Source organism: Phyllobates terribilis, unplaced genomic scaffold, assembly GCF_046119375.1.
Source record: "Phyllobates terribilis strain yellow unplaced genomic scaffold, ASM4611937v1 Scaffold_9__5_contigs__length_417890890, whole genome shotgun sequence".
NCBI classification, from domain to species: Eukaryota; Metazoa; Chordata; class Amphibia; order Anura; family Dendrobatidae; genus Phyllobates; species Phyllobates terribilis.
In genome coordinates, this window is record NW_027362769.1 from 228,636,576 (window position 1) to 228,658,899 (window position 22,324).

The following is a 22,324-nucleotide window of genomic DNA, read 5'->3' on the forward strand; positions in this document are numbered from 1 at the left end:
CGTGACTCAGTGCTGCACTCCCCGGTGAGTGATGGGCTGTGGGTGGGGTTTCCCCGTGCGTCACAGCTCAGCATTCACAGAGCGCTTTCCCAATGAATGCAGTAGAGGGAAAGTGCGCGGTGGATGCTGGGCTGTGATGCGTGGGGAAACCCCACCAACAGCCTAGCATCCATTGCAGGGAGCGCAGCACTGAATCATGCCTCACTTGACGTGACATCAGCAGAAGCAAGAGCCAGCTGCAGCCAGGGGTCACTTGATGCCTGTGAGCGGTCAGCGATAGTGCCACTCACAGGCATTAAACACAATACAAGGTAATTAGAAAAAATCTTCTCTCCACAGGTTAAATACATTGAGGGCATTTTAAATAGTAGTGGACAACTTCTTTAAGTTTTTGCCCTATCTCCCCAACATAAAGAAACCCAGCCTGACATTTGGAACATATAATTAAGTACACCACATTAGATGTGATGCTGCTGAAAGTACCTGGGGTCTTGTAGTTCTGATGTGAGTTGGGTATCCTCCTCTTGTCTGTGGTCGTTATAAACGGACAGGTTTTACATTTTTTCTGGTTGCAGGGAAAGGTACCTGTAGCTGGTGGAGAGGACAGGGAGCTTCTGACAATGTTGCTTCTTAGATTTGGGGGCTGCCTAAAGCACAGAAGTGGAGGGCCTGAAAATATGGATCGTAATCGGGGCATCTTTTTGTAGTAAGGGTTGTAGTTTCCATGCAGCTCTCCTTAGCGCTTCCAGATTTGCATTGTAGGTGACTACTAGAGGCACCCGGTTGCTTTCTTGTTTCGTTTTCTAATGTAGGAGATGATTCCTTGACATTCTGGTGGCTCTTGTAATCTGGTTCTCAATTGTTCTTGGATGGTAGCCCTGATTTAAAAAGGTCTTTCTGAGGCCACCAAGGTGTTTGTCTCTATCCATAAGGTTGGAACATATCCGATTGTATCTGATGGCTTGGCTGTAGACAATAGAGTTTTTTATGTGTTTTGGATGGAAACTGTCCCATTTAAGGTATGTGGATGGTCGATTGGTTGTCCTGATAGCGCATGCTGGTATATTCCTAATGCATATGTGGTTGGTATTAGCTATTCTACACCATTAATCTATTTTCTGGAATAACATTGATCTTCTGTTATTATTATTATACACACTTGTATTTGGTGTATTTGTAGCTTCTACTTCCACTACAACTTACAATAGGACTGTTTCAACTGTAGTTCTTTTTTGACACCACTGGGTGGAGACATTGCTCTGAACCTTAATTGTTCCACTCTGTGTAACCAGATATATATATTTGTTACTATCTATTGTATTCTATCTTGCACAATTACTATTTAATATACTTGAACTGTGTTACATTTGGGATTGTGTGCAATATAGATATATAAAGATTAGTGTTGAGCGAACATGCTCGACACTGCTCGGTACTCGCCCGAGCATCACGCTACTCGAGATGTTCGGCGAGCACCGAGCATTTCCGGGTTACTCGGGCGGGAGCTCGGGTCTCCGCCCTGCATGTTTGGCGCTCTTTACAGAGCCAATGAACATGCAGGGATTGCCAGCCAGTCACTGTAATGCCGCAGCCATGTTGTTTGTGGGCATTACAGTGATTGGCTGGCCGCACAGCGTCACCTCGAGTATTTAAAACCGGGCGCCACCATCTTGGACACAGTCGCTCCAGATCAGACAGTGTAGGGACAGCGCTGCTGATTTAGGGAGAGATATATCCTGCAAAATAGTTAGTGTAGGGTCTGTAAAGGCTGCCAGATCAAACAAACAGTCCTGCTCAGGACTAATATCCATCCCAGGTATATCAGGCAGGCAGGCAGGCAGGCTGTATAGGAGACGCAGTGGTTATACCAGCAAACGCTGCATTACAGTCCTGTGTGCTGCTCCTGTTGCTGAAATTGCTGGACTTAGCTCCAGGTCCCGGGGGCCAGGAAAAATCCTTTTTTTTTATCTAAATCCTCTTTTTTTTTCCTCCTTCACAATGTACAAATACCCATCTTATTAACCTTTTGGTGCCCCCCTCCCCCAAAAAAAAGTGTGCCTCTGATTTTTCAGACACAAATATATCTGTTGAAAATAGTCTGGTGTAGGCCAGAGAAATAGAAGTGTGGTTTTGCAGTTCTATGGGCCATTTGTATCTAAAAAAAACAGTTTGAGTGTGTCGCTCACTGTTCAGCCGCAAATATATATATATTTTAAAAAGCCTGGTATACACCAGTAAATTATTACTGTGGTTTTGATGTTCCACGGTAAAACATCTCTATTATCCTGTTTTTGGCATTTTTTGCTGTATAAAAATAATAATAGTGTCTCCCTGATTTTTCAGACACAAATATATCTGTTGAAAATAGTCTGGTGTAGGCCAGAGAAATACAAGTGTGGTTTTGCAGTTCCACGGTACAAACCTCTGTATTATCCACTTTTGGGCCATTTGTATCTAAAAAAAACAGTTTGAGTGTGTCGCTCACTGTTCAGCCGCAAATATATATATATTTTAAAAAGCCTGGTATACACCAGTAAATTATAACTGTGGTTTTGCTGTTCCACGGTAAAAAATCTCTATTATTCAGGTTTTGGTAGTTTTTTCCGTAAAGAAAAACAGTAGTGTCTCCTGACTGTTGTGACACAAAAATATATCTGTTGAAAATAGTCTTGTGTAGGCCCGACATGGGGTTTCGCAGTTCCACGGGTCAAATCGCTGTACTATCCAGTTTTGGGCCTTTGTTATCTAAAAAAAAAGCAGTTTGAGTGTGTCGCTCACTGTTCAGCCGCAAATATCTCTATTTAAAAAAGTGTGGTATACCCCAGTAAACAATAACTGTGGTTTTCCTCTTCCACGGTTCTAATCTACTCTTTATTACCCTTTTTCCATTGATAGTGCAAGTGTAAGCTATTTTACTTAATTTACAATGGGCAAGGCGCGTGGCAAGGGACGTGGAAGTGGACGTTCTGGTGATGGTTCGTGCAGAGGACGGGGCCGTGGCCAAGGTGAAAATGTGCCACAACCAACAGCCACATCTTCTCGCTCCCACTTCTTGACCGAATTACTAGGGAAGCACAGAACAACACCAGTATTGAGAACTGATCAGTGTGAACAGGTTATTAATTGGATAGCAGACAATACTTCCAGTTACCTGGGCACCACCACCTCTGGTCTTTCTTCCACACGGTCAACTCTTAGTAGCCGTGAGTCTCGACCGCATACTCCTCCTCACCCTGATGCTCCTTCCTCCCACCATGCCGAGTGTCGTCAGACAGCAAGTGATCCCACACTTGGACACTCTGAAGAGCTGTTCACTGGTCCATTTCCATATTTGGGCCCCTCGCCTGATACGCTTGAAGTGGTGGAAGAGGAGATCCCATGTTGCGATGCCCAAATATTTGAACAGCCACGGCCACAGGAAGTCGACGTTGGCAATCTGTCACAAGAGGTGGACGATGACGAGACACAATTGCCAGGAAGTGAGGAGGAGGATCGTGGTGCGCAAGTGGAAGAGGAGGAGGTGGTGGATGATCTAGTAACTGACCGAACGTGAAAGGAGGACATGCAGAGTGAGGCCAGCAGCACACAGGGGGAGGGAGGCAGAGTACCCCAACAGGCAGGAAGAAGCAGTGTGGTGGCCGCAGACAGAAGGCAGGCAACCGTTCCCCGTAACACCAACACGAGGGACGTTGCCAGTACAAGCGGTAGGTCTTCCAGAGTCTGGAATTTTTTTAAAGACTCTGCTGATAACCCCAAAAAGGCCATATGTTCCACCTGCCATGCCAGCATCAGCAGGGGTGACAAAACTACCAGCCTGACCACCACCAGCATGATCAGGCACATGGCAGCAAAGCACCCGACTTTGTGGGGCGAAACCCAGGGTCCACGACCAGTGTCAGCGGGTGTCACCACTGCTTCTTCCACTGTTGTGCGTGCAATAGAACCCCCTGTTGTGTGTGCAAGGCAATCCCCTGTCCATACTGCATGTAAAGATGCCCCCTCCTCTCAGTCTTCACTTGTTATGGCAGTTTCTCAAGAAACAGCATCAACGTCCACGTCCACATCCCACCGCAGCGTTCAATTTTCCATATCCCAGACCTTTGAACGAAAGCGGAAATTCGCAGCTAACGCCCCACAGGCCACAGTCCTAATTTCGCACATTTCACGACTGCTTGCATTGGAAATGCTGCCTTTTAGGCTGGTGGAGACAGAATCCTTCCGCAATCTTATGGCGGTGGCCGTCCCTCGGTACTCGGTCCCCAGCCAACACTATTTTGCCCGGTGTGCCATCCCCGCACTACACAAGCACGTTTCCCAAAGCATCTGCCGTGCCCTCAACAACGCAGTTACTGGGAGAGTCCACCTGACAACGGACACGTGGACAATTGCTTGTGGCCAGGGACGGTACATCTCTCTGACGGCACACTGGGTAAACATAGTGGAAGTCGGGACCCAGTCGGACCTTGGGACGGAACACATCCTTCCCACACCGAGGATTACGGGCCCTATGTCAGTCAGAGTTGCCCCCACAGTGTACAGCTCCTGCGCATCCTCCTCCTCCTCCTCCTCCTCATGTTCAGCCTCCATCTCAGATATCACCACATCAGTTACAAGCTGGAAGCATTGAAGTACTGCCTCCGCCAAGCGGCAACAGGCTGTGCTGAAACTCATAAGCTTAGGTGATAAACCTCACACTGCTTGTGAGTTGTGGACAGCTGTGAAAGAGCAGGCAGATCTGTGGCTGAGACCGCTGAACCTACATCCCGGCATAGTCGTGTGTGACAATGGCCGTAACCTGGTGGCGGCTCTGAGGCGAGGTGAGATCACACACGTACCATGCCTGGCTCATGTGCTTAACCTCGTGGTTCAGCGGTTTCTTAAATCGTACCCCGAGTTGCCAGATCTGCTCGTGAAAGTACGCCGCCTGTCAGCTCATTTTCGCAAGTCGGCTACAGCTTCCGCCGCCCTTGCTGTGTTGCAGCAGCGTTTGCAGCTTCCGGCACACCGACTGGTGTGTGATGTCCCCACACGTTGGAACTCTACCCTCCACATGTTGCAAAGGATTTGTGAGCAGAAGAGAGCAGTTGTGGAGTACCAGCTGCAACAAGGCCGTCGATATTCAGGTTAGACTCCACACATAAGACCTCAGGAGTGGACCTGGATGTCTGACATATGTACCATCCTGACAAACTTTGAGGAGGCCACCAAGATGGTGAGTGGCGATGACGCCATCATTAGTGTCATTATCCCACCACTTGTCTGTCTTTTGCAACGCTCTCTGCAGAGAATTAAAGAGGAGGCATTGCAGCCAGAGTATGATGAGATGGATCAAGAAGCCGTAGCGGGCGATTACACACAGCCCAGCCTCATCTCATCCCAACGTGCATTGGGGGACAATGAGGGAGAGGAGGAGGAGGAGAAGGAAGAACAGGAGCTGCTATCATGCGTTGTAGACGGTAGTACCTGTACAAGTGTCATACCGTCGGTTCAGCGTGGGTGGCCTGAGGACAGGGGGGAGGAGGAAGAGCAGGAGGAGGAGAGCATGGTCAGTCATCATCTTGGTGAGGACACGGAAATCTTACCCGTTACCAGTCTGGCACGCATGGCTGACTTTATGTTACGCTGCCTTAACCGTGACCCTCGCGTTGTCAAAATGTTGGGTGACAGTCATTACTGGTTGGTGACACTTGTAGACCCCCGCTACAAGGAGAACTTTCACTCTCTTATTCCTGAGGTCTACAAAAATGGGGCAGTACCAGAAGGCCCTTGCTGCAGAACTGTTAAAAAAATTCCCATCTGAACACGCTAGCGGCAGAGGTCACAGTTCGTTGCCCAACCAAGGCGTACATGTGAGAGAGACGCAACTCCAATCCAGCAGAGGCAGGGGAACACTGTCAACGTTCTGGGACAATTTTCTGAGACCCACCCAGCTTACAAGCCCTGAGGCGCCGGGTACTCTCACAAGGAGTGGAAAGTTTCAAAAGATGGTGAGGGAGTACCTTGCCGATCGTACCAGCGTCCTCCGTGATTCATCTGTGCCTTTTAATTATTGGGTATCCAAGCTGGACACTTGGAATGAACTCACTCTGTACTCCTTGGAGGTCCTGGCCTGCCCTGCCGCTAGCGTGTTATCGGAGCGTGTTTTTAGTGCCGCTGGGGGAATTATAACTGATAGGCGCACTCGCCTGTCAAATGACAATGCTGACAAGCTGACCCTTATCAAAATGAACAAGGGCTGGATTGGGCCAGACTTCTCATCACCACCAAATGACAGCAGAGTAACATAAAGTCAAATCCACTGTGTTATTTCGGGAGGTGTATTCCCATGCATCGCTTCACACTCACACATGGGTATACGCTTCCTCATTTCGGCTGTTTTTTGCTCTTCTCCTTATCCTCAGCCTCCACGACCAATATACCACCAGGGTGACCGTGGTCCATGTTGCCAGCATTGCAAGTTCCTCTGTCCTAATTTTTGGCAGCTTTTGCTTGGATTGCATAGGCAAAGACTATGGGAGACCAACTCCCCAATAATGGGAATAATGGTTTTAATATGCTGTACTGCATGGCTCTTGTAAGGGACATTGCAAGTTCCCCCTTCCTAATTTTTGGCAGCTTTTGCTTGGAAGGCATAGGCAAAGACTATGGGAGACCCACTCCCCAATAATGGGAATAATGTTATTAATATGCTGTACTGCATGGCTCTTGTAAGGGGCATTAAAATCGTCTTGTTAAGCTACTGTGACCTCCACGTCTCTTCCAAGGGTTGTTAATATTGTCTTTTTATTCCACTGCGACCTCCACCACTCTTCCAAGGGGCATTAAAACCGTCTTGTTAAGCTACTGTGACCTCCACGTCTCTTCCACAGGGCGTTGATATTGTCTTTTTATTCCACTGTAACCTCCACCACTCTTCCAAGGGGCATTGATATTGTCTTTTTATTCCACTGCGACCTCCACCACTCTTCCAAGGGGCATTAAAACCGTCTTGTTAAGCTACTGTGACCTCCACGTCTCTTCCACGGGGCATTGATAATGTCTTTTTATTCCACTGTAACCTCCACCACTCTTCCAAGGGGCATTAAAACTGTCTTGTTAAACCACTCTGAACTCCACGTCTCTTCCAAGGGGCATTAAAACCATCTTGTTAAGCTACTGTGACCTCCACATCTCTTCCAAGGGGCATTAAAACTGTCTTGTTAAACCACTCTGAACTCCACGTCTCTTCTAAGGGGCATTAAAACCGTCTTGTTAAACCACTCTGAACTCCACAGCTCTTCCAAGGGGCATTGACATGTTGTTTTTAATTACCTCTAACCTCCACGACTCTTGCAACGGGCATTGCATTTCCTCCTAATTTTTGTCAGCTTTTGCTTTTCAATGCATAGGCGAACACTAAGGGAGACCCACTCCCCAATAATGGGTAGAAGGTTTTTAATACGCTGTAATCCATATCTGTTTCAAGGGGCATTGCAGTGCCTAATAATTTTTGGAAAGCCTTCCATTCCCTGCTTAGGCCAACAGTGTACAGGAGACCCAGTTGCTATAAATGGAAAAAACGGTTTAGTTAAGGCCCTCTGACCTCCATGTCACTTCCAAGGGGCATTGGAGTGCCTCGAAATTTTTGGTAGGCATTGCATTCACTGTATGCCTTATAACTGTGTAGCTGAACCGCTCCTTTTGGTACAGAAACAAATCCTACAAGACATGTGTGGTTGGCTGGCCTGATATTGATGTGAATGGTCCCTGTTCCTCCTGCTCTTTCTCCTTTGCCACCACCTCATCCATCATTCATCACCTGAAGCTTTGTTTTAACGGGAGTCATAGAACTGGGATAGTAGCAGGAAAACATCCAGCAATCCTCGAAGGACGTAGAATATGCGCCAAAACGCTGACCACCTCAGGCCTAGCTGCTATTACATACATGCGCTTGCATTCCAAGGAACAGAAAGCTAAGGAGGTGGATGGCCTCATGATCATGAATAATTTACTCGTTGTGTAGGAGGCCGACCACTGCTGCTGTCTACCTTCTGAACTTTGTGTTGAAGCCTGATTGACCCAGGAACCGCAATCCTCTATGTCTGGAGGACGTGTTGCATCCCAGTGTCCAACTGTGTCCCGGCTTCCACAATATTAACCCAGTGTGAAGGCGTCAGTGAGATGGACCATTCCTGGCCACATTCACTTGTCCACGTGTTTGTGGTTAGGCTGTCCTTCCCACTAAATGCACTGGGGAGGGCACAGGTAATGTTTTGGTATGCGCGCTTGTGTATAAGGCGCACCGGGACAAATAGGGGCGGCTGGGGACCGTTTATGGACACCCGGCCACCCCCACGCGGCTGGGGACCGTGTGTGGGCACCCGGCCGCGGGGCGGCTGGGGACTGAGTATGGACACCCGGCCGCCCCCTGGCGGCTGGGGACCAAGCGTGGACACCCGGCCGCCGGGCGGCTGGGGACTGAGTATGAATACCAGGCTACCGACGCAGCCATGACGTGGTGGCCAGATTCCACCTCCACATGCCTAAAAGGCCCAATTTCAAGTGCAAGCAAGCTAGCAGTATGGTATTGCAGCCTGGGGGTGGGTGGGTGGCAGGCTGCATACTTGCGCTTGTATTGCAAGTTATGGGGGAGGTACAATTGAACACTGCCCTGGGACAAGGACTTGCATGGGGATTGTTGCAAGTCTACATCTTCTGATGCGGCAAGGATCACTTCTGATGGGCACACTTTTAGGCAGTGACCTGGGTGTCAGAGATGCTTCCAGGGGTCTTCCCCATGCTGTTCCCATGTCTTTTTAGCACTGTATGCATGTGTCACACAGCACATGGCCAGATAAGGTTGTAAAATGTTAAAATGACATTTCCCGGTGAATGCATTTGTCACGGTTGAAAGCAATACAAACGTGCAAAAACGCATAAAAAATGCTACTTGTGAACATAGCCCAAGGTGTGGAGGAGTATTTTTGTTTTTGGTTATTTATTTTACCTTATACACAAGTCTTTACCCTGGAAAGGATGTTCCTTAACCCCTTTCCGACCTGGTCAGTAATAGTACGCACCAGGTCGGGAAGGCCGGTTCAGCGGGGGCTCCGGCGGTGAGGCCGCACTGAAGCGAGCACATGTCAGCTGATTATTGGAATCGCAATCCACCCGCGGCTGTTAACATGTTAAATCTCTGACAGTGGCATTTAACTCGCGCTTCCGGGAGTCCTAAGCCCCGCCCATCAGTGACCCCGTCACGTGATCGTGGGTCACCAATGGGTGGGCATGACAACTCAGGGTCTGCAGCAGACGCCTGTGGTTGTCATGTCTCAATTGCTATGAGCGCCACCTAGTGGTCAGCGCTTATAGCAAGTGAGCATTTCTCCTGCATACAAGCGACCTGCTCATCGCTTGTATGCAGTAGAAGCAATCAGACAACTGCTGCTTCTAGTCTCCTCTGGAGACTATAGAAGCAAGCAGAAAGTGTAAAAAAAAAGTTTTTAAAAAAAGAAAAAAATATATAAAGGTTTAAGTCACCCCCCTTTCGCCCCATTCAAAATAAAATATATATATATAAAAAAAAAAACACATACACATATTTGGTATCGCCGCGTTCAGAATCTCCCGATCTATCAATATAAAAGAAGAATTAATACAATCAGTAAACGGCGTAACGAGAAAAAAATTTTAAACGCCAGAATTAAGTTTTTTTGGTCGCTACAACTTTGCAATAAAATGCAATAACGGGCGATCAAAACATCGGATCTACCCCAAAATGGTATCAATAAAAACGTCAGCCCGGCACGCAAAAAATAAGCCCTCACCTGGCCCCAGATCCCGAAAAATGGAGAAGCTAAGGGTCTCGGAAAATGGAGTCATTTTTTTTTGTTTTTTTAGCAAGCTTTGGATTTTTTTTTTCACCACTTAAATAAAAAAGAACCTATACATGTTTGGTGTCTATGAACTCGTAACGACCTGGAAAATAATGATGGCAGGTCAGTTTTAGCAATCTGTGAACGTGGTAAAAAAAGGACCCAAAAAACAACTGTGGAATTGCATTTTTTTGCAGTTTCACTGCACTTGGAATTTTTTTCCCATTTTCCAGCACACAATATGGTAAAACCAGTGATGGTGTTTAAAAGTACAACTCGTCCCGCAAAAAATAAGCCCTCACATGGCCATATTCAATGAAAATTAAAAAAGTTCTGGCTCTGGGAAGAAGGGGAGCAAAAAAGGAAAACACAAAAACAGAAAGACCCATGGTCGTTAAGGGGTTAACATATTTCACAGGAAAGCACTTTCACTTTCGTTTTTGAACGTTTTATTGTGAGCCTGTAAAAGTGGCTTAATACCTCTGACCACGTTGTTGACAGCAGTGACCTGGGGGTCAGAAATGCTTCCAGGGGCGATCCCCATGCTGTCCCCATGTCTTTTGAGCACTGTCACTATCGTTTTGGGCACTTTTTAGGCTTTCTACAGACTGCCGAGGGAGCCGCCGCAAAAATGTTCGGGTCTCCCATAGACTAACATTGGGCTCGTTGCTCGGGTCGAGCACCCGAGTATCACAGTGAGCTCGGCCCGAGCTTCGAGCACCCGAGCATTTTAGTGCTCGCTCAACACTAATAAAGATATATTTTATGACTGTGCCATTTTTCATAATTTATCTGATTACACCATTTATTGTGACATATATTTATTGTTGTTCAGCAACTTTCTTCATATGAACTTACTTCATTTTCACTTCCTATAAGAATCTATTTGCTCAATAAAAATTTTCCTTTTTATTCGTACTTTGCATGGGAGTTAATTTTTTTGGCTTTTTGATTAAAATCAGTAAAACCAGTTTGATACCGTCAATAAACCAAAAATGTAGGAAGTATGGAATGTACTAGAGAAAATAATTAAAAACAATGAATATTTTAGAACTCTAGGCTTGTACTCATTGGCTTCAGTGTAGCTTTGCTTGAGCATAAACAGTATATGGCTTCTGTCCAAGAAAACTAAGTGGGCCCTTGTTAAGTAACAACTAGATTCACTCTGTTCTTGACAATCATTCAGCTTCTCTTTAGTATTTGAATCCTTTAATTGTGTACCAATTTCATCAATACATCAGTCTTTATTAAGGCAGGTGCAGATGAGAGTATTTTCGGTCCAAGTGTGATCTGACAAAACATCGGATTGCATTCGGAACAATGTTAGTCTATGGGGCTGTGCACATGTCCGACAGAGTCTGTCCGAGGAAACAAAAATAGCTGCATGTCCAAGTTTGATCTTATATTCGGATTGCACTTGGCCATGCAAGTCAACGAGTGCTTGAGAAACATTAAACTGCACTTGGATCACTTCTGAGTGCAGTCAAATTTCCCTGCACTCACAGAATGGAGAAAAAAATGTATCCATCTTCTCATCCGATAAAATCGAATCACACTAAGCAGACACTCTGATCAAAGTTTGATCAGAGTTTAATTTGCATAACTGACCCAATTCTTATAATGAGAGAATCTACGGCCGTTTCCACTTACCGTTAAATGACATCTAGTAGACTTGAAAAAATATATATATATATTAAGATCGCAGTTGATACCTACAGTGCGCCCCTGTGCAGCTGCACCAGCTTAAAATATGGAGTGAAATCATTTAACCATAGAAAAACAGCACAGGGAACAACCTTCTTCCCTAAGAAGGGTCTCCCCAGGTCCCTTTTTGTGTTATTTTTTCTGTTTAGGTTCTTGGTTTATCAAGAATATGTTCTTATCACTAAGTCATAGACAGAAATAGTATAATTTTATTCTTACCTTTTGTAGTTATTTCTTGAAGTTTTATTCATAGAAACTTAAATTAAACTAGTTCCACATTTAAATATCATTATCTTATGTAATTATTCACAGCTTGGGTGGTCTTGATGACCCATTTAAGGATTTGTTCTATCAGTACAACTTCTACCCATTGTAAAATACTCTTTAGAGTGCATTCCTCAATCTAAAAGACCCTGTTTTACATGGTGAATATTAATTCGAATGGATGCCAATTTAAGATCTTTCACTTGATTTTTTTTTTAATTTAAAAAGAACTTGTCATCACGATTTAACCTGTTAAAATAAAGGTATGGCCATAATGGCTCTGTTATACTGATGTAATGGATACCTGTAGTGGAAAAATCCATAGCCTAGTTCTTGTTTAATTCACCTTTAGAAGTTTTGGTGCAACAGCCTCTCTGTACATCAGTGAAGGACTGTGGGTAGGGTCTTCAGCTCTGCCGTGGCCCCTACACATTTGTATGAACCTCCTTATTTAAAGCTTGCGCTAGCGCCGCTCTTGCACGAATGCATGTCCCGGCATGCTCCAACAAAATGGCGCCCGAGGCCGCGCATGTTCAGATTAACCTTACAGTATCCAGCAAAATGGTGCCACTGTCGGTGCATGCGCAGATAGAGATCTTGGCTCGTCACTGAGCAGAGATCCCAATCTGCGCATGGGCAGCTACCGATGCCATTTTGCTGGAGACCACCGGAGGTTAATCTGAACATGCGCGGCCTCTGGCGCCATTTTGCTGGAGAACGCCGGGACATGAATGTGAGCACCGCTCATGGCAAGGGCGTCGCTAGCGTGAAATTTAAAAAAGGAAGCTCATACACATGCAGAGGAGCCAGGGCAGAGACGAAGACCCTACCCACAGTCCAACCCGATGCATGGAGAGGCTATTGCGCCAAAACTTCTAAAAGGTGAATTAAAGAAGAATCAGCCTACACATTTTTTCACTACAAGTATCCATTAAATCCGTATTTCAGGGCCCTTATGGCCATACATTTATTTTAACAGATTAAATCGTGATGACAGGTTCACTTTAAATTGAGTGCTCCTCTGATTCTGGAACATTTTTTATTTTTCTTCGTGCCCTTGTGTTTCAAAAGTTATGCCCCTTTTTTCAATTGTGGAAAGTGGTAACAGCACTTTGTACCCCTGAGATGGACACTCACCATTGTGAGGTTCATTACGTTTTTTAAGTCACTTGGCACTTTATAGCACAGAGTCGCTTTTTTTGCTCTTATGTATTGCTAGTGCTCTCCAAAATACCAAATACACTCCCCATGATGAATCTTTCATAAGGAGGAAGAAACGCGTCGGGAGGGACTTTTTTGTGGGTGTTGTTGTAAGATATACTTGGGTACTGCCCTTGTTAGGACGGGAGCTAACACCAGGGGCATGACAGGGTAGATTTCTTTCAAAGAACAAATCGACTGAATGGGATGAAGAACCCCGAATGATGCCCACATGCCAAAATGGGTGAGATCCACACATATCACTAATGCTTGATAGCACTGTATTTTTTCATTTATTGACCAGGATTGGCTTGAAATTATTGGCCTTTTGACATTCGTTATCCAAAAGGTCATATGTGTACATCCTAAAGGGGCTAATTAGACATTATATGTGTTAGATTTATTTGTCTATTTTTGACATCTTTTGCCTCTTGTTTGAGGTGTTTTAAGAGGTTATATTTGTCCATCCTGATGTGAATAAGATGTAATTAGTGGCTAGTATCAGATATCAGAGGTATTTATTATACATCTTTTTAGAGATTTATTAAAGGTTATATTTTAAGAGATACCTCTTGGCTGTTATATGTTGTTGATACTGAGGGAAATTTTCTGCCGTATGTTAAGCAGATTATAGCTATTCCATTAAATGCCCTGTTGCTTGAAGGGAAAATTTGCATCTTTATTACTGGGGGACATAACTTTGGAATGGAAGGGCACAGAAGAAAAAAACTGTACCAGAATGAGTAGAGCAGTGGCAACGGGAGAATGTACTTAGGTCCTACTTAAACTACATTTTTCCAGCAACAGCATTTTTTAACTATTCCATTCATTGTCTATGGTATTTCCGGAGAAAGCTGAGTACGTCACTCTGCCATTTCTGGCAGTTCCATAGGCAATGAATGGAGCAGAGACCAAGAATGCGCACCTCTGCTCTATTCTGTATGTGTCACAGGTGTGTTGGCAGGCAGTCGCACTGCAGTGGCCTGTAGGAGATCTCCACGTTTGGCATTGCAGACAGCTTCCTAGAGAGGAGGTTGTCTTTGGGACCCAGCGTCTACCTCCCTCTGGCCTGGATGTATATATACCTGGTCTCTCTAGGTGGGCGTCGCCGGTTATACTCATTCCTACCTGGAGCAGCTTGGCTCAAGTAGCATCACATCCTCTTTGGAGTCTTGAGGTCGTGTGCCCTGTTGGAGTTTCTTCTAAAGCTAAGTTGTAATTCCCCTGTGTTGTCTTCCCCTTTTGTCTTTAGAGTGCTAGCGGAGGTTGACTAGTGCTCATCTCCTTCCACCCCCAGTTGTAGCCTTACGCCAGGGATAGTAGGGCAAGGCAGGTGATCGGCGACAGCTGCGGAGGCTGTATAGGGACGTTAGGGGAAGCCAGGGTGACGCTAGTCCAGTTTAGGAGGTCACCACTTCCCCTTTCCCTAGTGTCTAGGCTCCCTTTTCCTTTCCCCCCCTGTATTGCATGCACACCTGGCGTGACATTATGACCGGCCATGCACGTTTTTTTTGAGGGGAAAAAAAAGACACAAATCTGACACTTTGGGTTCCTTTTTTTCCTTCTGTGTGTTTTTCGGTGTGTACCTTTTTTTTCCTTTTCTCCCTTGGTATGGGATCGGTTGCAGAGCGGCTGCACGGGCTGTCTCTGGAGGTGAATGACCTCCGCTTTGAAGTGCAGCAGCAATTTCAGCGGCTGCAGGTCACCAATGTGGGGGTCTCTGCTGGTAAGCCTGTCCAGCCTGAGCCCAATGTTGCCCTCCCGGACAGGTTTTCAGGAGGTAGGGACAGTTTTTTTGTGTTTAAGGAGGCATGCAAATTGTACTTCAAACTTCGCCCCTAGTCTTGGAAAAAGAGGTTCCTGTTCTCAAAGCCGCAGTCCAGAGCTATGAAGTGACTATTCCTGAATTAACCCACAAAGAGCCCGACTGGGTGTGGAAGATGCAACAAGAGATTCGGGATATTCGATGTGAGTTGCACAATATTAAAGGGACCATCACTGCCCTCTCCCTGGTGGGTCGCTCAGCCCCACGTGGACACCGGTCAGAGCGAGAGAAGCGTTCCTACCATACTCCACCACGTCGTATATTCAGCCCATCACAGGAGTGAGGACCAGAGTGTTGGACCTGCAGAGGTAGAGGACATATCTCCAAAGACTGCCCAAGTCGAGAAAGGAGGAGATGGGGGCAGCCGTTAAACTAAGGCGCCCCACGGTCGTGGAGCATACCATGGGGTTCCGAGCCTCAGAGGGTAGAAGGGGGAACTCTGAGGACATGGTCTCCGAGAGGCCCATCATCTGGGCTGAATTTAATGGGGCGACGGATTCACTGTTTAATGGACAGGGTCTCAGGTGACTACTCTGCCTGAGGCGTATTTCCAAAGACATTTCCCCTAAGTTTCTAGCTCCTGAAAAGAACCCACTGTCCAGCTGGTGGCTGTCCAGGCGTGTGGAAAGGACCTCGGTCGAAAAGGGATAGTGTTGACCACGGGGTCTGGAGGCTAAGGACCCATTGTAACCTTGGGCATGACCGTGCTAAAAGAGGTCGGGCAGTGCTTAGCCGAGGACGCCAACAAAAATAATTGGAACCATGCCACTCGTCATCTAGCCAGCAAGAGAGTATTCCAGCATCTCGTGCGAGTCAACCAAATTCAGAAGCTACCCGCTGCCTTAAGTATCAATAACGCCGGAAGCCATGGTGACACTGCCAGTGGGACAGACTGTACTCACTATACCAGTACTGGCACATGTATCTTTAGATGTTCAGATTGAGCCAATAGAGGGAGAGAAGGTACCCTCCGGACTCCTGATTGCTCACACCCTAGCCACCAGGTGACAGCGGCGGGTGCCCGTACGTTGCATCAACCTAAGCAGGGCGAATTTACAGTTATTACCCCGACAAGAGGTGGCTTGAGTTTGTATAATGCCAGAGGACCTCCCCAGAGCTGATACTATAGGACTGACATCCATGAAAGGAGAACCATGGACACTAGAGGTGTCACTCAACAGTCAAAAGAATGGAAGAGAACCACTGGCTGGACGCCATTTCTTAGAGCAAATGGAGGCTAACCTTACTGAATCTTCCATGAGCCAAGTCAGACAAGTTGAACAGTTACTACAGCAGTACCAGGGTGTGTTTGCACAGCATGAAGATGACTTTGGGTGCACCCAGGACATTCAGCACGAAATACCTACAGGGAATACCGCTCCCATTCGAGAGAGCTATTGGCAGATCCCACCTCACATGTATCAGGAGGTGAAAGAACTGTGAAGCTGAGCAGGACAGTCCGAAGACAGCTTTTGTTCTCCCCATGGGCTTGTTCAAGTTCAACCGGATGCCATTCGGGCTAACAAATACACCAGTGACCTTCCAAAGGCTGATGGAAAGATGCTTGGGGGATCTTAATTTCGAAGCTACCTTGATATACTTAGATGATATAATTATCTATTCTGCTACGTTTGAAGGTCATCTCTGCCGACTGGAACAAGTGTTAGAACAACTTCAGAGACACGGATTGAAAATCAAACCTCGCAAGTGTCATTTATTCAAGTGGGAGATTGAATATCTGGGACACACAGTGTCCAGTGCAGGAGTGCACCCCACCGCAGAGAAAGGGGCTGCAGTACAGAAGTGGCCAACACCTACCAACCTGAGAGAACTGAGGGCATTTCTGGGGCTCGCTGGATACTACCGCCGATTCGTAAAAGACTTCGCTAAGATTGCGGTACCGCTCAATGAGCTGCTGAGAGAAACGGAGGGGGGAGCCAAGTGACAACCTATTCAGTGAGGCCCACAACAAGAAGCCTTCCGAGCATTGAAAATGGCATTAACGGATGCCCCAATTCTGGCCTACGCTGATTTTTTCACAGCCCTTAGTGTTGTACGCTGACGGGAGCTTGCATGGTCTGGGAGCAGTATTGGCACAAGTACAAGAAGGAAGAGAGTGGGTGATCGCGTATGCCAGCCGGTCACTGGGGGATACAGAAAAGAACCCAGAAAACTACATCTCCTTCAAACTGGAATTACTGGCATTGGTATGGGCCATGACCGAGAAATTTGCAGAGTACTTCTCAGGGTCAGAAGTACAAGTGCGGACAGACAACAACCCCTTGGCCCACTTGTAACGCGCCCAGCTTCGCATTCTCTAACAGCGATGGGTCTCAAGGATGTCCAAATACCAGTACAAGATCTCCTATCGGTCTAAGGCCCTGAACACTCATGCAGATGCCTTGTCCTGAGTCACCCAAGCGGAGCCAAAAAGGGACATAGACGAAGAGCTTGAAGGCGACGAGAACCCGGATTTCAGTCAGTTTGCCGCTGCTATAGTAGACACCCAGGAGTCCGGAGGAGAGCCCAGACCCACTCAAATTCTAGGCCGATCAAGAGACGAGTGGATACATCTACAGCAGTCTGACCCAGAACTGGCGAAACTGAGAGAATGGGTCACCTTGGGGGAAATACCCCACCAGGAGGCCAGGGCTGCTTTGCTCTTAACTACTCTGCAAATCCTGGGCCAGTGGAAAAGGCTCCTTCTGAAAGATGGCTTGCTATTCCAAAGAATCCAATTACCTTGGGAGTTCGACGTTAGCTGGCAAGTATTGGTTCCAGAAGCATTAGTGATACAGCTGGCCAAGGAGGCTTCATGAGAGGGGTGCTCACTTTTGTGTGGAGAAGACCTTCCGGTGGTTACAACGGCTGGTGTATTGGCCCCAACTGCGTCAGGAAGTTGAAGGAGTTTGCCAAAAATGTTGCCAGTGTGAGCTAAGTAAGCCCCCGGAACAGAGGGCTCCTCTTCAGACCATCCAAACTTCTGCGCCCTTGGAGGTCCTGATGATTGAAGTTCAGTTCATCAGGCAGTCATACAATGGCTACGGGTATTGCTTGGTGATGACTCACCACTTCACCAAGTTCGCAGTGGTGAGCTCTACTCAAGATCAGACAGCAGAAGCTGCAGCTAAGGCCAGCTGTCAGGATTTCATTCGAATATATGGGTGCCCAAAGCGAATACATTCCAACCAGGGCGCCTGCTTCCAGAGGCGAGTGAAGGATGAGCTATATTGCATCTATGGAATCGATAAATCCCGAACAACGCCATACCACCCCCAGGGGAATGGAGCCTGCGAAAGCTTCAACTGAACCCTGTTGCAAACTCTGGAAGAAGACAAGAAGATGAAGTGGCCCGACTTTGTGTCTGAGCTGGTGTGTGTGTATAATAGCGACTACGGGCTACACCCCTTATATGTTGCCGTTTGGGAGGAATGGACGAGAAATCACTGAGCTGGAGCTGGAATCAGAAGACCCCTGTATGGGCAGTAGCCAAAGTACATGGATTCAGGAGCACCGACGCCGGCTTCACACTGTAAGAAGATTGACTGAACAGAAGTTCCAGGAAGTGGAACATTAAAGTCATCCCCAGACCTCGGGTGGACCACTCCAGTCAGGGGACCGTATGCTAGTGTGAGCCAAGCGGCTCGGGAGTAAACTGGATCACCATTGGGAGGCAATACCTTATCAAGTGGTGAAGAAGGTAACCCTGATAACCCGGTCTACAACGTCCGACCCGAAGGTGATGACACGGAGACATCCAGAGTGTTGCACCGCAACATGCTGCGGCCCTGCTTTTCCAAAGTGGAAGACTGTCATCGGACTGAATCTCCAACTGAAATGGCTGAGACGCCACAAGCGGGGGACTTGGGGGATGAAGAAGGATGGGCTACAGTACTGTTGAGTTTGCCAGAGCTGCCAGTGTCACCCTCAAGTTGGACAGAGAATGAATCGGGAGGCGATTTGCTATCCCCAGTGATTGATTCTTCAGGAACTCCAAAATCACCTCTGCAGAACTGAGCAGGCTAATGCTGGAATCCCTCCTAACCGGTATGCCCAAGGAGAGTTTCTGGTCTCAGATTCAACAGAAAACAGAAGAGCGTGCTCAAATCTTTTCTGAACTTGCACTGCCTGGAAGGAGACGTCAATCCCGCAAGAAGTCCATTCGCGCGAGCAAAAAGGGGGGAGGAGTGTAGTAGAGAGCAACGAACCATTAGGAGGTTTCTTGCAGGATGTGCCAGAGATGAGGAAAGATTGCCATCTGCTGGACAGGCAAAATAAAGCAGAACCAAGTTATACTAGAAGAGTTAAAGGGGGAACAAATTCAGATGCCGGACCTAATCAGGCGACCTTAACGAGGGATTTCCTGGATATAAAAGTCCAGCGAGCCAAGACACAGGGAGAGTCACACCAGAGCCGGACACTGACTGAGAAGCCCCGGACCACTTACAGAAGCGCCCTGAGCCCCACACTGAGTAAGTTCCCGGGACCCGACACCTCCTGTCAAGAGCCAAGGTCTGGATCCCCTTACCGCAAGTGTGAGAGATTACCGTCGACGGTCAAGCCAAGAAGAACAGAGAGGACAGCGACAGGAGAGATGTGCCAGCAACCGCAGAGGAAGCGCGCAAGTGAACAGGGCCGTCACTGCCAACTCTCACCTACGGTAGCGGGGACAGTTGGGATTAGGATTTCAGGTTGAGAGGGGACCGGTTGGTGCATGGGAGGCTAAACGGGATCTGATAGAGTTTATCCAGAAGAGACTTGCGGCCTAGCGGGAAAAACTGGTGACCCCAGCTAGTGCAATATAAAAAGAACTGACGTGGTGACTCCCACGACTGGGTGCATCACCCTTTTGCAAAGAACTTTATTGTTATTCACTGAAAGATATTTCTTATTGTTATTTCAAGTTGCGGTTTATTACCCTTGTTACTAACCCCCTTATATAATAGTTGTTATACATATAAAGTGGTTATATCCACCCCTGACTGTTCCTACCTTGTGTCTCTGTGCGTTGCATTCCGGCATACGTGTTACAGCAAGTTATCTTTCATCCAGTGAAAAATGAATAAATGGTTATTCCACAGATAGCAGAGGTTTGAAAAAAAAAAAAGACCCTCCATCCAGTGCTTACTACACTAAGCGACAGCACGAGCAAATATAGTCACAACTCTCATTTCGGTAATAACTTGCCCCCTTCCTTGCACAGAAAGGCTTCTTCTGCTGTGTCTGTTAAATGGGGACAGCTCTTATTCTTCATGAATATACAAGATTGAAGCCCCTTTAATCAAAATGCTGATTACCCGGGGTGAAAGATACTCACTAGTCCACAGCCATGAGGATGGAAAGATACAGGATTGCAAGACCAGACTAAACTGCGTTTCCAGTGACTTTCATTCACGAAGGGACTGGACAGTCAAAACAGCAGTCTTGCTTTATGCATTGGATCAATAAAAAGAACAGTTTGTATTATTCTTTAACCCCTTCCCAACCGGGCAATTTTCCATTTTTTGCATTTTTCGTTTCCCCCCCCTTCTTCCAAGAGCCATAACTTTTTTATTTTTCTGTCGAAATAGCCGTATGAGGGTTTATTTTTTTTTGCAGGAAGAGTTCTACTTTTGAAGAACACCATTCATTTTATTATGTGAAGTACTGGAACGCGGGAAAAAAGTACAGTGAAATTGCATTTTTTTATTTATTTACCATATTCACTATATGATAAAATGACAAGGCAATATGATTCTTCAGGTCAGTATGATTACGAAGATGCCAAACCTGTATAGTTTCATTTTTATTTAAGTGTCGAAGAAAAAAATCTTGCCATTTTTCCAAGACCCGTAACATTTTACATTTTTGGTCAAAGGAGCTGTGTTACGGCTATTTTTTGAGCCCTGAGCTGACTTTTTTTTAATCTATATCTATAGCATTTTGGGGTAGATAATGTTTGTTTTTTTTTCAAATTCAAACTTTATTAAAGATTTTGTAAACTTTTAACAAGAAATTAGAACGCACAAAGTCTGGTAATGGAGTGAATGGACTCGACATTATAAATGTAAGACGTTTGTAAATTAAAGGAGAAGAACTTTGTTAGGGTAGATAATGTTTTGATCGCCTCTTGCATTGTTTGTTTTGTTGTTTTTTTTTTGTACTGTTGCAGCATCCGAAAAACTAATTCTGGCGTTTAGATTTTTTTCTGATTATGCTATTAACTTATCAGGTTAATTAATTTTATATTTTTATAGCTCAGATGTGCATAACGATACCCAACGTGGATTTTTTTCTTTATATTTAATGGAGGAAAAGGGGGCGATTTATACTTAATTTTTTTCATATGTTTAAACTTTTTTTCACTTTATACTGTATTTGTTAGTCTTCTTAGGGGACTTGAACCTGCGATCATCCAATTGCTTGTGCTAAACACAGCCATACTACAGTACTGCTATGTATAGCAAAAATTACAGTCACCTATGAACACCAGCTATGGGCTGGCTGTCTCAGTAGAAACATCATGACAGATACAGGGGTCTTAAGCAGACCCCTGGCTGTCATGGCAACCCATCGGCGCCTCGCGATTGGATCACGGGTGCTCCTCTGGGAGCAGAGAATGACGCGCCCACCTGCCAGCAATAAATGCCGCTGTCAGACTCACAGTGGCATTTAACAGGTTAACAGTCACAGGGAAAGCTCTGCTCCAACTGCAGCTGTTAAAGGAAGATGATGGCTGAATAACACAGCAATCATCTACCGGTAAAGATGTGGGCTGTTTATAATCTTCATCAAGGGCGAGTTGCTCATTTGTTCACTATGCAGAGCAGCCCAAAGACAAGCACTCAGAGAATCCGGTCACCTACACCACCTTAGTAAAGACCATAAAAAACAGCGCTAAATAAAAATGCCTATATCTCTGGAACCGTATGGTAGATTTAAAAAAAATAAATAAATGAAAAATGGAATTTTCAGGGGAGCAGCATAGAATAAGAGCCAAAAATGACCACACTTGACCTGGCAGTGGTGACAGGTCTTTAACCTTCAATGTATTGTTGATGACTATTTTATGAAACCTGTTGGTTTGTCAATAGAATCAATGGCATTTTAAGTGAAAAAATGCTGGGAAACAAAATTGCATAGGTAACCTTAAAAGAATATTCCAAAGTAAAAAAAAAAAAAAAAAGATACTAAAAGGCAGGCATTGTGATAATGGAACAGAACAACTATACTCAGCCTATCCCCCCGTGCCACTGTTCTGGTGCTCCCCACCGGCCTGTGCTTACTTATCTGCACCATATGGCCTTGTATGACCAAGTTTATTTATTTTTTAAACCTCTAATACATACACACTGTCTTTAATGTCTTATTCTGTATTAAAAGGTTTAATTAAAACAAACAAGTTTTTGAAAATGGAGAAATACAGCAATGGATATCATATTGTCCATGCTGTGAAATCTCCATGATTGTCACATACCATACGGTTTATGAAACTTAA